A 15,689-nucleotide genomic window follows, 5' to 3' on the forward strand; every position below is an offset into this window, starting at 1 on the left:
CACATTTATTCATCTGTGCAGGACTGGACTAGATTTTAAATTTATAGGGGTTTTAAACTGGTTTTAATATTTATATTATTTTTAATAATTTGGCTTTTAGAATAAGTTTTTTAATGGTTATCTTAATTTGTACATAAATGTTTTTTATTTGCCTGTGAACCGCCCTGAGTCCTTCGGGAGATAGGGCGGTATACAAATACGAATAAATAAATAAATAAATAAATAAATAAATCAAAAGTCCTGTGGCTTTTGGCACTGAGAAATGGAGATGGTTAATATATATTGACCCCATTAATGTTATCAAACCCCTGGACACTAACACCCTTATGTTGACTTGTTTGTCTTAGAATGCATTCACATGTTAATAAATTGCATTTTTCTTTTCTCTGAATGCAGTGAACTATTCAATGACAGTGCAATTAAGAACTCATTCCCATTAGGGCTTTCCTCATATAGGCAGTCTCATTCTGCAACTTGAACTCTATATTTAATATTTTCAATGCAAACCTCTGCATTCCCCTGATCCTATGCATGTCGTTTAGGATTAACTGAGGAAAAACAGCATAAAATATCACTCATACAGCTGCCCCACCCTTCACCCCACCTTCAGCATATATCTGGAAAGGAATGGCCTGATGAAATTTGATTCTTAAGCAACTCCTATATAGACTATGACTATCCCTGGGAAAATTGAATGTGAAATTTTGAATTGTAGATTCAGAATTTTCCCTTTCTCTTGAAAGCTATTAAAAAGGGTGTGCTGGCTACAGAGGTGGGTTTCAGCAGGTTCTGACCAGTTCTGGAGAACTGGTAGCGGAAATTTTGAGTAGTTCGGAGAACTGATAGTAAAAATTCTGACTGGCCCCACCCTCATCTATTCTCTGCCTCCTGAGTCCCAGCTGATCGGCAGGAAATGGGGATTTTGCAGTAACCTTCCCCTGGAGTGGGGTGAGAATGGAGATTTTATAGTAGCCTTCCCCTGCCACACCCACCAAGCCACGCCCACGGAACCGGTAGTAAAAAATTTTGAAACCCACCACTAGCTGGCTAGTATATCAATTTGGGTAACCAGAAAAAAAGCCAGATCTAGGAACACCAAGAAACTCACTGTATGTTCTTATTGGGGGAAACTATCCAGAAAAGTATTTTCTTGGAATACAATGAATTACAAACAATCCTCTAATACTAATTTCTTTTGGAGGACATACATGTCCTATACTTCAAGGACTGGTCATTTAGGACTTGTTATTACCTACTGGAAACACCTTGTAGAAGGTGTGCTTCTAATTGGAACCATATTGGTTATGCCCATTCACAAAATATTTGGTCAAATACTATTGACCACAAATGTTGGAATTTATCGTTGGAATATATTTTTGTGCATTAACTACAGTAGTAGTCAGCCAGTAGATGGCCGTGTTTACAGCTTTGGATCAACATGGTATATACTCCATGTTGTTTTGTTCTAAGTAAAATTTTCTATTTCCTGTTACAGTTAAACAGAACAGAACAGAACTGAATTGAATTGAATAGAACAGAATTTTTTATTGGCCAAGTGTGATTGGACACACAAGGAATTTGTCTTGGTGCATGTGCTCTCAGTATACATAAAAGAAAAGATACCTTCATCAAGAATCATAAGGTACAACACTTAATGATAGTCATAGGGTACAAATAAGCAATCAGGAAACAATATCAATATAAATCATAAGAATACAAGCAACAAAGTTACAGTCACATAGTCAAAAGTGGGAGGAGATGGGTGATGGGAACAATGAGAAGATTAATAGTAGTGCAGATTTAGTAAATAGTTTGACAGTGTTGAGGGAATTATTTGTTTAGCGGAGTGATGGCGTTCAGGAAAAAAATGTTCCTGTGTCTAGTTGTTCTGGTGTGCAGTGCTCTGTAGCGTCGTTTTGAGGGTAGGAGTTGAAACAGTTTATTTCCAGGATGTGAGGGGTTTGCAAATATTTTCACAGCCCTCTTTTTGACTTGTGCAGTATACAGGTCCTCAATGGAAGGCAGGTTGGTAGCAGTTGTTTTTTCTGCAGTTGTTGTGTCTCGCTCGCTTTCCCCGCAGCTGGGTCCCTCTTATCTCCTGCCGAACGCTGAGGAATGTCCTGGCATGCCTCCAGGCCCCAGACCTGGCACCATGCCCAGACAGGCCGAGCAAGACAAAGGGCCTGACGTGCCTCCAGCCCCCAGCCCTGGCTCCCTGCCCAGGCAAACGGAGCAACTAGACCCCTCCCCCTCCCCCACAGCATGTGAGCCTGAGGAATGTGAATTGCCAACAGCTGGAGCCTGGAGAGATCCTCGCTTCAGGAGAATTGATAGGCGGCGTCAGCAAAAGGAAGGGAGGGGCAGGCCTGGATAAGTGCTGAGTCATGGAGCCACACCCCATGGCCTATATAAAGGATCTGCTTTCTGGCATTCTCTGAGTCAGGCAAAGTCTACCTTGGATTGCTGAAGTCACTTCCTGGTCTCCTGCCTGCCTTGAGAACTTTGCTAGGACTTTGGCAGAGCTGCAGAGGCACGCCTGATACGGACTTCCCCGACCCGGCCATCAGTGGAGGAGTGGGACACAACAGCAGTTCTAATTATCCTCTGAAGTCTGTGTCTGTCTTGTTGGGTTGCAGAACCAAACCAGACAGTTCTAGAGGTGCAGATGACAGACTCAATAATTCCTCTGTAGAACTGTATCAGCAACTCCTTGGGCAGTTTTTTTTTTTTTTTGCATTTATATCCCGCCCTTCTCCGAAGACTCAGGGCGGCTTACACTATGTCAAGCAATAGTCTTCATCCATTTGTATATTATATACGAAGTCAACTTATTGCCCCCCAACAATCTGGGTCCTCATTTTACCTACCTTATAAAGGATGGAAGGCTGAGTCAACCTTGGGCCTGGTGGGACTTGAACCTGCAATATTGCAAGCAGTTGCTGTTAATAATAGGCTGCATTAGCCTGTTGCACCACCAGAGGCGCACCAGTTTGAGCTTTCTGAGCTGATTCAGAAAGAACATTCTTTGTTGTGCTTTTTTGATGATGTTTTTGATGTTAGGTGTCCATTTTAGATCTTGCGATATGGTAGAACCTAGAAATTTGAAGGTCTCTGCTATTGATACTGTGTTGTCTAGTATTGTAAGAGGTGGAAGTATGGAAGAGTTTCTCCTAAAGTCTACCACCATTTCTATGGTTTTGAGTGTGTTCAGTTCCAGATTGTTCCGGTCGCACCACGAGACTAATCGTTCAACCTCCCATCTGTATGTGGATTCATTATTGTCTCAAATGAGACCGATCACTATTGTGTCATTTGCGAACTTCAGTAATTATAACAGGTGGATCGTTAGAACTGCAGTCATTGGTATATAGAGAGAAGAGAGGTGAGCACACAGCCTTGGGGGGCCCATGTGCTAATTGTACAGGTATCTGATGCGAATCTGCTTAGCTTCACCTGCTTCACCAGTTAAGCAGCAAAGCACATGGTGACTATTCTCTTTGTTTGATCTGTGTGTGCTATATATAAACAGAATTTCTAACAACAAAGTAAAGCTAATAGAACTGGACTGCAAAAATCTAGACAAGAGTTTTCCAACCTTGGCACCTTTGAGATATATACTGGTTGGGGAATTCTAGGAGTTGAAATTCATATATTTTGAAGTTGCCAAGGTTGCGAAATACTGAGTTAGATAATCACTTAATAGTAAAGAGAAAGAACAAATTCTAACTTACCGCTATATGCGGCTGATATCACCACTTTTGCATCCTAAATCTGGTAAGCCCAAAGATTGAGGCTGCTTTTCACATTTCTCTCCTCCCTAACAACCTAGATTTATTTTAAACTCTTTTCTTTCCAAGTGAACAAAATTCCAAACAAAATATATTGAGGTTATAGCTATTTTTAAATGTATTAAATCTATAGGATACATATAGAGCCCAGTTACATTTTGGAAATAAAAGATCATGCTGGAGTTTGGCATTTTGCTACTTAGGAAGACAGATTTCCATTTTAACACCAAAGTGAGCACCAGGTTACATTCCTCTATTTTAAATTTCAATGAATATGGTTCATAGATATTTGGGTCTTAACAGAAAACTTTGTAGTTCTATGGATAAGCACCAAGCAGTAACAGAGATTTTTTTTCATTCTCACCTATTTAAAATTACCATGAATTGTTGGAATTGGTTGTTTGCAGCTAAAAAGCTTGTAGAGTAGGCATCGCTGTGCAGATCTAGCCTTAGTTTTAATGTGAAATAAAAATGAAATTATTATTTTTTTTTAAAAAAAAGTATACATTTCTGGTGGGTCAAACAGAAAATAATAAGGAGTATCAGAGCAAAGGGAAAGGAAGAAAATTTAGCATCAGGCATTTTTTTTCTCTGGCAAGAGATGAAGCAGAAAGACATGAAATCTATTTGTATCAGAGTTCAGCCAGCTATAAAAATAATAAAGGTAGGATTAAAAATAATAAATAAATATTTGTGCCTCTATTTCAGGGGTGTCAAACTCAATTTCATTGAGGGGCGTATCAAGGTTGTATTTGACCTCAGGAGGCCAGGGTGGTCATAGCCAGCTTCACGTCACTGATGTCGGGGGCGCCTGTGGTGGCCTGAGCGCTCTGCCAGCAAAAGCGGGCTCTCAAGCTCCATTTTCGGCTGCAACAGCCTCCTGCAACCCTCTGCCAGCAAAAACAGAGCTTGGGAGGGCCGTGTGCAGCCCTCCCAAACTCCATTTCCTCTGGCAGAGGTATTGCGGGCCGGTCCTTCACTGTTTCCAGGGTGGCCCTGCGGGCCAGATCTAAGCACCCCACAGCCTGGATCTGGCCTCCAGGCCTTGAGTTTGACACCCCTGCTCTATTTGGTCAAATGATATGGGTATTAATGCTTTGGTTTTTTCACACATTTTATCTTAAAGTATTACTGATCTATATATATAACATTAGCTAATTTATTTATTCCACAATTCACTATCAATATTTAAAAGTAACTGGTTAAAAGCATTTCAAGAGGGAGAGAGAAAAAAGGTGGAGAGTGAGAACATTTCCTAGCAAGAAAAAATAGTTTGGCTTATACTTTCTTTTGAAAAATTCATTTTGGTTTTGACTATTCCACAGAAAAATTGCCATATCGAATATAATTGTTTTACAGAATCTTCAGTGTCTGCATGCCTGGTATGGCCTATTTTTCCATTGTGAACTGGTGCAAGCAGGACCCAATGCATATGGAAACCCCATGAATTTGGACAGAAACATTTGTTTCTGTGAAGTCCTGAAAGTTTTCAAAATGGAATTTTGTGAAATGAAGTAGAGGCTGCACGATCTTTTTAAGCAATTCACTTCTGCCAGGTTCATTAAAGACAGAAACAAACCCAGGAATTACCTCAGCGCAAGCCATGTTATTAGTTTATATATACAAGCAAATGAAATGTCTGAGTGAATAAATGGCTTTGAGAAAATAATGCTGGAATATATATTCTTTCTCATGCTCGAACAAAGTGGAAAGCACTCTCTTTAAATTGGTGAAATAGGGAGGCCTATTAATAATATTTGAAAGTGGAACTGGATTATATTCTACTAATAAAAACAACTCTCTGGCAAATAATTATTACAAATTGTGGAGAAGTCTTCAAAATTACAGTAATAGGAAAAAGCCAAGAAAACCTGACAGAGCAATTTAATGCGAAATGACTTTGTAAAAGATGGTACTACAGGTCAAAGTAAAACATATACTTTATACACAATTTAAATATATAAAATGGTCATGAATGCATTGCCAACTAAGAGCCAGTTTGGTCTAGTAGTTAAGACACCAAACAAGGGACCATGAATTCAAGCCCCACCTTGGCCATAAAAATCAGCTGGCTGGTTTTGGGCTAGTCATTCTCTCTCAGCCCAATTCACCTCAAAGAGTTGTTGTGGGGAAAATAGGAGGAGGAAGGCAGGGATGAAATGGTCCCGGTTTGTATCGGATTGCCCGATCCGGTAGCGATGGCGGTGGGTGGTTCGGAGAACCGGTAGCAAAAATCCATGCCCTCCCTGCCCATGCCCAGCTGAGCCACGCGATCATCAGAGGTGGCTGAAGAGGTTGTAAAAAAATGCTTTTAAAAGGTACTGGCAATCCCAGCTGAGTTGCCTGATTGTCAGAGGCTTTTTTTTCTCTTAAAGGCAAAAAAAATGCTTTTAAAAGAAAACAAAAGCCTCTGATGATCAGGCAACTCAGCTGGGATTGTCAGAACCTTTTAAAAGCATTTTTTTACAACCTCTTTGCCAGAGGTTGTAGAAAAAATGCTTTTAAAAGTAAAAAAAAAAAAGGTGGCCATGCCCAACCAGTCACATTATCTCACCACCACCAAGCCATGCCCACAGAATCAGTAGTAACAAATTTTACATTTCACCACTGGATGAAGATATCCTGGAGTCTGGAGCTTTTTTTGTGAAAATAACAAAGGCAGGATATATATATATATGGATGTAGGTTATATGGACTTAGATAATGTTTATATGATTATATATATATATGTTTTCTGAGGTTTTTGCGGGTGTTTGTATGTAGGTCTTTGGTTATTCGGGTTTTCTCCCACGTAAAATTGGAAAACTGCCCCCCACCCAAACAGGACACACCCCCAGCCAATCAGAGCACAAAAAACCCCCCATCCAATCAGAGCACAGCCAAGCTCCCACCCAATCAGTTCAAACCCCCACTAGCAGTTAAAAAGGAAGAAACAGCTGCAATCACACATTGCTCCCAGAAGCACAAAGCTGAAGCCTGAAGATGACGAATGAGACTTCGTCAAAACATCGCCAAGACACTTCCAATTTTACGCGGGAGAAAACCCAAATAACCAAAGACCTACATATATATATATATATATAAATTTATAAATAACTATCAAATTAATAAAATGTAGTAATTTATAGGATTTCTCTAACTCTTTTTATTCTTTTCAATCCAAAGGAACTTTGGGGGAAAAAATTTTCCTCAAGCATCCGGGAGGGAGAAAATGGCCTCCCCAGGTTCTGGAGGCCCTTTGGAAGCCAGAAACAGGCCCGTTTCCAGCATCCCAGAACTTCCGGTAGGCCCATTTTTCACCCTCCGTGCGCACCCTGCAGTTACCTGCATCCAAAATGAGCTGCGTGGGGACTCCTGGGAGGAGTGGGGCAGGGTGGGCAAAGCAGGGCCAGCCAGGGGTGGGATTTGGGGGTTCTCCAAACTGTACAGAATCTTAGCTAGAAGTTCTCCCGAACCCCTGTGAACCCCCAGCAGCCCACCCCTGCTGCTACCCCAAACCTCAACCGATTCCTATTTTGCTTCCAGGGAGATTCCACATAATGTAATCCAGCCATTTCTGGATTGTTGGTGACTCATCTAAACAATACCAGTTGGTTCTAATGTCTCCTATTAAAGCTGCCATAGCATTGCAAAATATTCGGGTAAAGGAAGCGTCTTAGCTTTCCTCCTCATCTTTGAAAAGAAAAGAAAGGAGAAATTAAGTAATTATTATTATTAATAATAATAATAATAATAATAATAATAATAATAATAATAATAATAATAATAATAATAATAATAATAATAATGTTTTAATTTGTATACCGCCCTTCTCCCGAAGGACTCAGGGCGGTGAACAGGCCAATAAAATACAAACAGAAACATACACCATAATTAAAACAACCCTTAAAAAACTGATTCGATATGCCAGAGAATTTAAAATACCATTACACCCCATAAAAATGACAAGAATTTAAAACCCACAATTAAAATATTTAAAATTTAAAATCAGGCCAGTCCAGCCATATGAAATAAATAAGTTTTAAGTTCGCGGCGAAAGGTCCTAAGGTCAGGTAGTTGTCGAAGCCCGGGGGGAAGCTCGTTCCACAGGGTAGGAGCCCCCACAGAGAAGGCCCTCCCCCTGGGGGCCGCCAGTCGACATTGTTTGGCTGACAGCATCCTGAGGAGTCCCTCTCTGTGGGAACGCACCGGACGCTGGGAGATAGAGGCCGGCAGTAGGCGGTCCCGTAAGTAGCCCGGTCCTAAGCCTAATTAAAAAGGTAGTACAAAAAATGACCCTGTAATTCCTAGGACCTTACATGTAACTATTGGAAGACTGGCTGAACATTAAGGCTCTACATCTTTTTAAATATCATATGCTAATATTCCTATTTCTTATCTGATCTTGTAACAATTAGTATAATTGAAACTCTCAGTACTACTTGACAAATTAGTTAATTAATTATCTTAAAGAACAGGTTGCCAAGTACTGCCTCATCTTTGCACATCAATGCCAGTTTGATTCTGGTGCTCAATTATTAGCTCATTCTGGCACATCCTTTTTGATATATTTATGCCAGTATTGAAGTATTAATGACGACTAGCTCAGTTCAAAGAAATGTAAATATTTAATGCTTCATAGGTGAAAAATATAAGGAAAAAACATCAAAATACCTTATTGCGCTTAGACTTGCCTCTTGATATTATAGAAGCTACATAATAATTTTTTTTCTTGTATAAAATCATCCTGAATAGAAAAGAATCTGGACAAAGAGTAGAATAGCTTCCTCTGGTCTTTTGTTCTTGAAATATGTTGGACCATATTTCACCAGCTGCCTGAGGCCCAATCCAGAGATAAGGAATTAGTACAAGATGATCTCTAGAAGTGATACCTAGATGGTGTATATGAGTAGCAACTATTTTTTATAGCTTCACAGCCATTTTGTGGTGGTTACCTGGTTTACATTAACTGGCCTTTTAAAAATATTTACTATTAAAAATTCAATTAGAACCTGACTGGCTTAACCACCCCATTTGTTTTCTGTTCCTATTTCATTCTGAAACACCATATCAGACACCATTTTGCATTTCCAGCATCTCATCTCTATGTATAGTAGTTAGAGAAAAGTTAAGGGTTAATTTAGAGCAGAGTTTTTTGAACTGGACTCCTGCAAGAAGTTGAAATGCATCACAGCCTAACACTTAGTAGGCAGCGATGGAGACCTTGGAAAAGATATTCAAGATACCATGAATATATCTACAAATGTCATACAGTGACATTATATGAAAAGGGAAGTTGGGTTTTGAATATAGTGACCAGACGTCCCGCTTTTGGCGGGACAGTCCCGCTTTTTAAAAATTTGTCCCGCGACGTTCTAAAAAAGTCCCGATTTTAACTTAACTTAAGCAAGCTCTCAGGTTTCTTTATATTCTTTCCTGTTAGGCCTGCCTTACTTGTTCAAATAACCCATCTGGCTACTTTTCATTCCGCTCCTTACCAATTTCAGTTCAATTTCTGCTCCACTTTAGAGTGTCAAAATATCATTTCCCCACCCCCCCGAACGTTTCCCTTGTCTCTTTAAATAAATTCTGCTGCTGATTGGTGTGGCTGGAGGGAAAGAAGCCTTTTCTGTTCTCTGATTGGCTGCTCAGTCCACACCTCTTTTGACATGAAGCGCTCGCCAGTCAGCTCTTGTCTTCTCACTTTGTCTGTGTGGCGCTTTCCGCTTTCCTTCGGAGCCATGTGGTGCAAACCAGTTGTTACAGCCCCCATTTGTCCTGGGGCAACGCAGCCCTTCGCGGGTGCAGTCTGCTTTGGCCCAGCTCAAAGGGACTACCTTTGAGCATAGGGACTACCCAGACGGCTGAAAAAAGTGATTTCTGACAGGTTCTCACACTTTTGACCAGTCCTCACACTTATGACCGGTCATCATTTATGCCTGTTGCAGCATTTTGTGCATAGGGACTACCCAGATGGCGGAAAAAAGTGATTTCTGACAGGTTCTCACACTTTTGACCAGTCCTCATACTTATGACCAGTCATCATTTATGCCTGTTGCAGCATTTTGTGCATAGGGACTACCCAGATGGCGGAAAAAAGTGATTTCTGACAGGTTCTCACACTTTTGACCAGTCCTCACACTTATGACCAGTCATCATTTATGCCTGTTGCAGCATTTTGTGCATAGGGACTACTCAGAGGGCTGAAAAAGTTATTTTTGACCTGTCCTCACACTTTTGACTGGTTTTCACACCTACAACTGTCCTCACATTTTACATTTTGCATCCTATCTTGTAACCATGGTGAAGAGAAGCAGTCGTGAAATGAGTGACATGGTTGTTAAAAATGCTGCAATGGGCATAAATGTAAGGATGGTCATAAGTGCGAGGACCGGTCAGAAATTACTTTTTTTAGCTCTCTGAGTAATTTCTATGCCCATAGCCAGGGCCACCCGGTCACATGAGCAGCTAGGCTCACCCACCCAGTGACATGAGCAGCTAGCCACGCCTACCCAGTCACATGACCACCAAGCCACACCCCAAAATAAGCCACGCCCACAGAACCGGTACTAAAAATTTAGAACCCCCCCCCCCCGGTCCAATGGTGTCCCACTTTATCAATGTTACAGATTGCAGACTGCAACAATGTTGCAGATGACACAACAGTGATTGGTCTCATTCGAGACAATGACGAATCCGCATATAGACGAGAGGTCGAACGACTATCCTTGTGGTGCAACCAAAACAATCTGGAACTGAACACACTCAAAACCGTAGAAATGGTGGTAGATTTTAGGAAAAACCCTTCCATACTTCCACCTCTCACAATACTTGACAACACAGTATCAACAGTAGAAACCTTCAAATTTCTGGGTTCTATCATATCGCAAGATCTCAAATGGACAGCTAACATCAAAAACATCATTAAAAAAGGACAACAAAGAATGTTCTTTCTGCGCCAACTCAGTAAGCTCAAACTGCCCAAGGAGCTGCTGATCCAGTTCTACAGAGGAATTATTGAGTCTGTCATTTGCACCTCTATAACTGTCTGGTTCGGTTCTGCAACCCAACAAGAAAAACACAGACTTCAGAGGATAATTAGAACTGCAGAAAAATAATTGCTACCAACTTGCCTTCCATTGAGGACCTGTATACTGCACGAATCAAGAAGAGGGCCGTGAAAATATTTGCAGATCCCTCGCATCCTGGACATAAACTGTTTCAACTCCTACCCTCAAAACGACGCTATAGAGCACTGCACACCAGAACAACTAGACACAAGAACAGTTTTTTCCCGAAGGCCATCACTCTGCTAAACAAATAATTCCCTCAACACTGTCAGACTATTTACTGAATCTGCACTACTATTAATCGTTTCATAGTTCCCATCACCAATCTCTTTCCACTTATGACTGTATGACTATAACTTGTTGCTGGCAATCCTTATGATTTATATTGATATATTGATCATCAATTGTGTTGTAAATGTTGTACCTTGATGAACGTATCTTTTCTTTTATGTACACTGAGAGCATATGCACCAAGACAAATTCCTTGTGTGTCCAATCACACTTGGCCAATAAAATTCTATTCTATTCTATTCTATTCTATTCTTAAAATCTGGTCACTATAGTTTTGAATAAATAGGATATAAAGAGCAGTGAGACTTCTGAAATTTGGTGTTGAATAAGACTCTGTTGTGTCTTGCCCGCCCTCAGAGCAGCCGGGGCCTTCTTACCTGCTCCCCAACACTGAGGAATGTATGCCTTCCGGCCCAAGTCCTGGCTCCATGCCCCCACAAACTGCAGAAGAAGGAGCATCTCCCTGCCCCAGCCCTGACTCCATGCCCAGGCAAACGGAGCAGCTAGACCCCTCCCCCTCCTCCACAGCAGGTGAGCCTGAGGAGGGTTTACTCCCAAGAACAGCTGATTGGAGTGACCCTCGCATCAGAAGATTGGAGAGGCGGAGGCAACAGAGGAAGGAGGGCAGGCCTTAATGAGTGCTGAGTCATGGAGCCACACCCCATGGCCTATATAAAGGAGCTACTTTCTGGCAGTCTCTGAGTCAGGCAAAAGTCGAACTTATCTTGCTGAAGTCACTTACTGGTCTCCTGCCTGCTCTGAGGACTTTGCTAGGACTTTGGGCAGAGCTGCAGAGGCAAGCCTGATTCGGATTTCCCTGACCCGGCCGTCAGCGGAGGAGTGGGACACGACAGACTCCTAAGAATACTATAGACAGCCAAACCAATGGATCATTGAACAAAGCAAACCAGATGACCAGCCTCAAATTATCATATTTTGGGCCCATTACGAGAAAGTGCTGTCACTAAAATTTGACACTGACTTTGACACTGGCATATAACCAAAAGAGATCCAGACATGACTAAGCTTCTAGTTTTGCATGATACACAGTTATTTGGATCTATATTTGGCCATCTTTTTTTCTCTTTCTTAAGGAGGACCTTACATCTTTAAGGACTCCGAGGAAATACACATTTATGAGATTCAATTGAAATGGGCTTTGTTGGGCTTTTTACAAATTAACAGAGTTGGAAGGTACTTTGTAGGTCATCTAGTCCTGGGGTAGTCAACCTTTTTATACCTACCACCCACTTTTGTATCTCTGTTAGTAGTAAAATTTTCTAACCGCCCACCAGTTCCACAGTAATGTGCCATGTATCGTCATCTACGCATGCCTCTCGTGCATCGTGGATTGGGTTGGGGGGCGCACCAGCTATCAGCTCTGCTTGTCTGTTATAGCTGGGTGGTGTGGGTGGAGATGCGCGAGCTATTCTGGGACGAGGCTCTTTTGTTTGCGGTCGTACAATAGCACCATTTAATTTCACTTATGTAACGTGAACTAAACTTATGTGTGGGCAATACAAATAGTATATTTTTAGAAATTAAAATTGTCATGGGGAATTTTAGGAAAACTTAATGAAAATGTTTTTAAATAATGCTATGAATTTTTTTTAAAGCCAATTAAATTTAAAAAAAGGAAAGTGCTTCAGTATCGGACAAAACCCCTACCGTCCACCATGAAAGCTAGAACGTCCACTAGTGACTACCACTGATCTAGTCCAACCTCCTGCCAAGCAGGAGACCCTACACCATTTCTGACAAATAGAAGTCCAATCTCTTATTGAAAGCCTCCAGTGATGAAGCTCTCACAACTTCCAAAGGCAGGCTGTTCCATTGGTTGATTGTTCTCACTGTCAGAAAATTTCTCCTTATTTCGAGGTTGAATCTTTCCTTGATCAGTTTCCATCCATTATTCCTTGTCTGGCTTTAGGGTGCCTTGGAAAATAGCTTGACCTCTTCCTCTCTGTGGCAGCCCCTCAAATATTGGAACATTGCTATCATGTCTCCCCTGGTCCTTCTCTTCACTAGACCAGCCATGCCCAGTTTTTGCAACCGTTGATTGTATGTTTTAGCTCCAGTCCCCTAATCATCATGGTTGCTCTTCTCTGCACTTTTTCTAAAGTCTCAAGATCTTTTTTATAGTGTGGTGACCAACACTGGATGCAATATGCTAGGTGTGGTCTTACTAAGGCTTGATTGAGAAGGCGCTCCAAATCTCAAGAATCTCCAGAGATTATTTAAAGAGTAATGTAAATATAAATAATATATGCTTCAATTGGATTAATTGAGTTCAACACATACTTTCTGTTTTAAGACCTTCACAGTATCTTATCCAGCCTCAGCAAGAAAAAGCTTGGTAAAGCTCACTGTCTTGGGCCCTGACCTTTGTAGGATTCTGGGGTTGCATTGGCCCTTGGGTATGCCTAATGTAGGATTCAGATCACTGATTATGTTTGCAATGTTGATTTTTACCTTAGTTCTGAGAAAGCATCCTTAAAGAGTAAATGTTCCCATTACAAGGTTCTTTATAATGGCATTAGAGGAGGACAGACCAATTTCTGAAGGGCCTTTAACGTTATTGCTTCATTTTCAAAACCTGCAGCAAGTGAAAAGGAACACGGTGTACAGACTTATTTTATTTTTATTTTTTTTATTTATGTATTTTTGTCAATCATATGTAAGATAACAGGTAAAAGTATAAGCTTAATTTGGATACATGAAAAGAGTAAGTAAAAAGGAATATTAGGACAGGGACGGTAGGCACGCAGGTACACTTACGCACGCTCCTTACAGACCTCTTAGGAATGGGGTGAGGTCAACAGTAGACAGTTTAAGCTTAAAGTTTTGGGGGTTTGGGGAAGAAACTACAGAGTCAGGTAGTGCATTCCAGGCATTGACCACTCTGTTACTGAAGTCATATTTTCTGCAATCAAGTTTGGAGTGGTTTACCTTGAGTTTGTATCTATTATTTGCTCGTGTATTGTTATGGTTGAAGCTGAAGTAGTCATTGACAGTTAGGTAGATAATTGTGGTAGATAATTTTATGTATTATGCTTAGGTCAGACTGAAGTCTGCATAGTTCTAAGTTGTCTAAGCTCAAAATTTGGAGCCTGGTGGCATAAGGTATTTTATTGCGAGCAGAGGAGTGGAGGACTTTTCTTGTGAAATATCTCTGGACTCTCTCAATTGTATTTATGTCCGATATGCAGTGCGGATTCCAGACAGATGTGCTGTATTCAAGAATTGGTCTAGCAAATGTTTTGTATGTTCTAGTTATTAGTACAATATTACCAGAGAAGAAGCTATGCAAGATTAGATTAACAACTCTTAGTGCCTTTTTGGCACTAACCTTGTTAACCTTGTTAAAAAGAAACATATGTCACTTGGGTGTCAGCCCATTTATATGCCCTCTCCTTTCATACCCTCACCATCTATTTGAAGTAGAAGGAAGAGCCTTTCCTTAATCTCAAACCTTTGCAATTTTGTCTTGGAAGGCGACCCTTTTGCAGACATTGGAAGCATTCTTTACCCAAACCCTTCCACTTGTCTTTTATAATCCTTATCAATGTGACCTGTTCCTAGTTGGTATATTGGGGAACATTGTTGTCCAAAGGTGCTGCCCAAGGTGCTGAAATTAAAGATGCTTCTTCCATAGTGGTTGGTACAGCAGTGCAAAACCAGTGGTACTACTGGCCCCAACTGCCTTTTAAATGGTGCAAGGACACAGAACACTTTTTTTTTCAAATTGCAAATTTACCATGACAATAGAGAGAGGAGACAATCAGTAAACAGCAAAGGGGCCAACCTGTCACAATTAAATAAAATATGGCTGATGCTACAGTATTATCAAGTGGAATAACAACTAGATTTGGGGCTAGGAGTGGACAGGCTGCACCACTCAATAAAATAGCCTGCTACCAGAAGAAGTCAAAGGCCTATAAAAACACATCGTAATGTGTTATATTAGCAAAACTTCAAAGTCATAAAACCCACAAAATCTAACAGCTTCACAGTATTTTCATTGTAAGAACTAGCTAGATAAATATCCATATTTCCAAATATATATAGGCATTTGAGTTTAATTTTCTAGTAAAAACTCAGAGGAAATTATGCTTGCTGATGGAAATAAATTGCAAACAGAGCCCTTTCCTTTAAAATCATGTACCAAACTCAACATGCCTCTGAGATTGATGCTAGGGGCAGTTCAATACATATGTTATTCTTTAGAATATATTTTGCTTACCGCAGTTAGCATTTTCGATGTCTACAGCAATAGAACAAATTAGAAACCATTGTAAAATAAATGGAAGCACTAATTCTTTGTAACACTTTTCTGCAGCCTACTGCCCTCCTTTTGTGTTGGCAATGAATACAAATCCACTGGCATATATATTACAATATTTTTGTAAGCAAGACCAAGTCTATTCCCTATAGACTCAAAGAGAACATAGGCTTCCACATCTGTGATTACATAAACACATTTTCCCTCTTTCTGTTGAATCATTGCCCATTCTCGAATGCTGCTTTACAGTTGTAAAACTGAATGGATATTTTTTTAACT

This window comes from Ahaetulla prasina, chromosome 1 (genome assembly GCF_028640845.1).
Source record: "Ahaetulla prasina isolate Xishuangbanna chromosome 1, ASM2864084v1, whole genome shotgun sequence".
Classification (NCBI taxonomy): domain Eukaryota; kingdom Metazoa; phylum Chordata; class Lepidosauria; order Squamata; family Colubridae; genus Ahaetulla; species Ahaetulla prasina.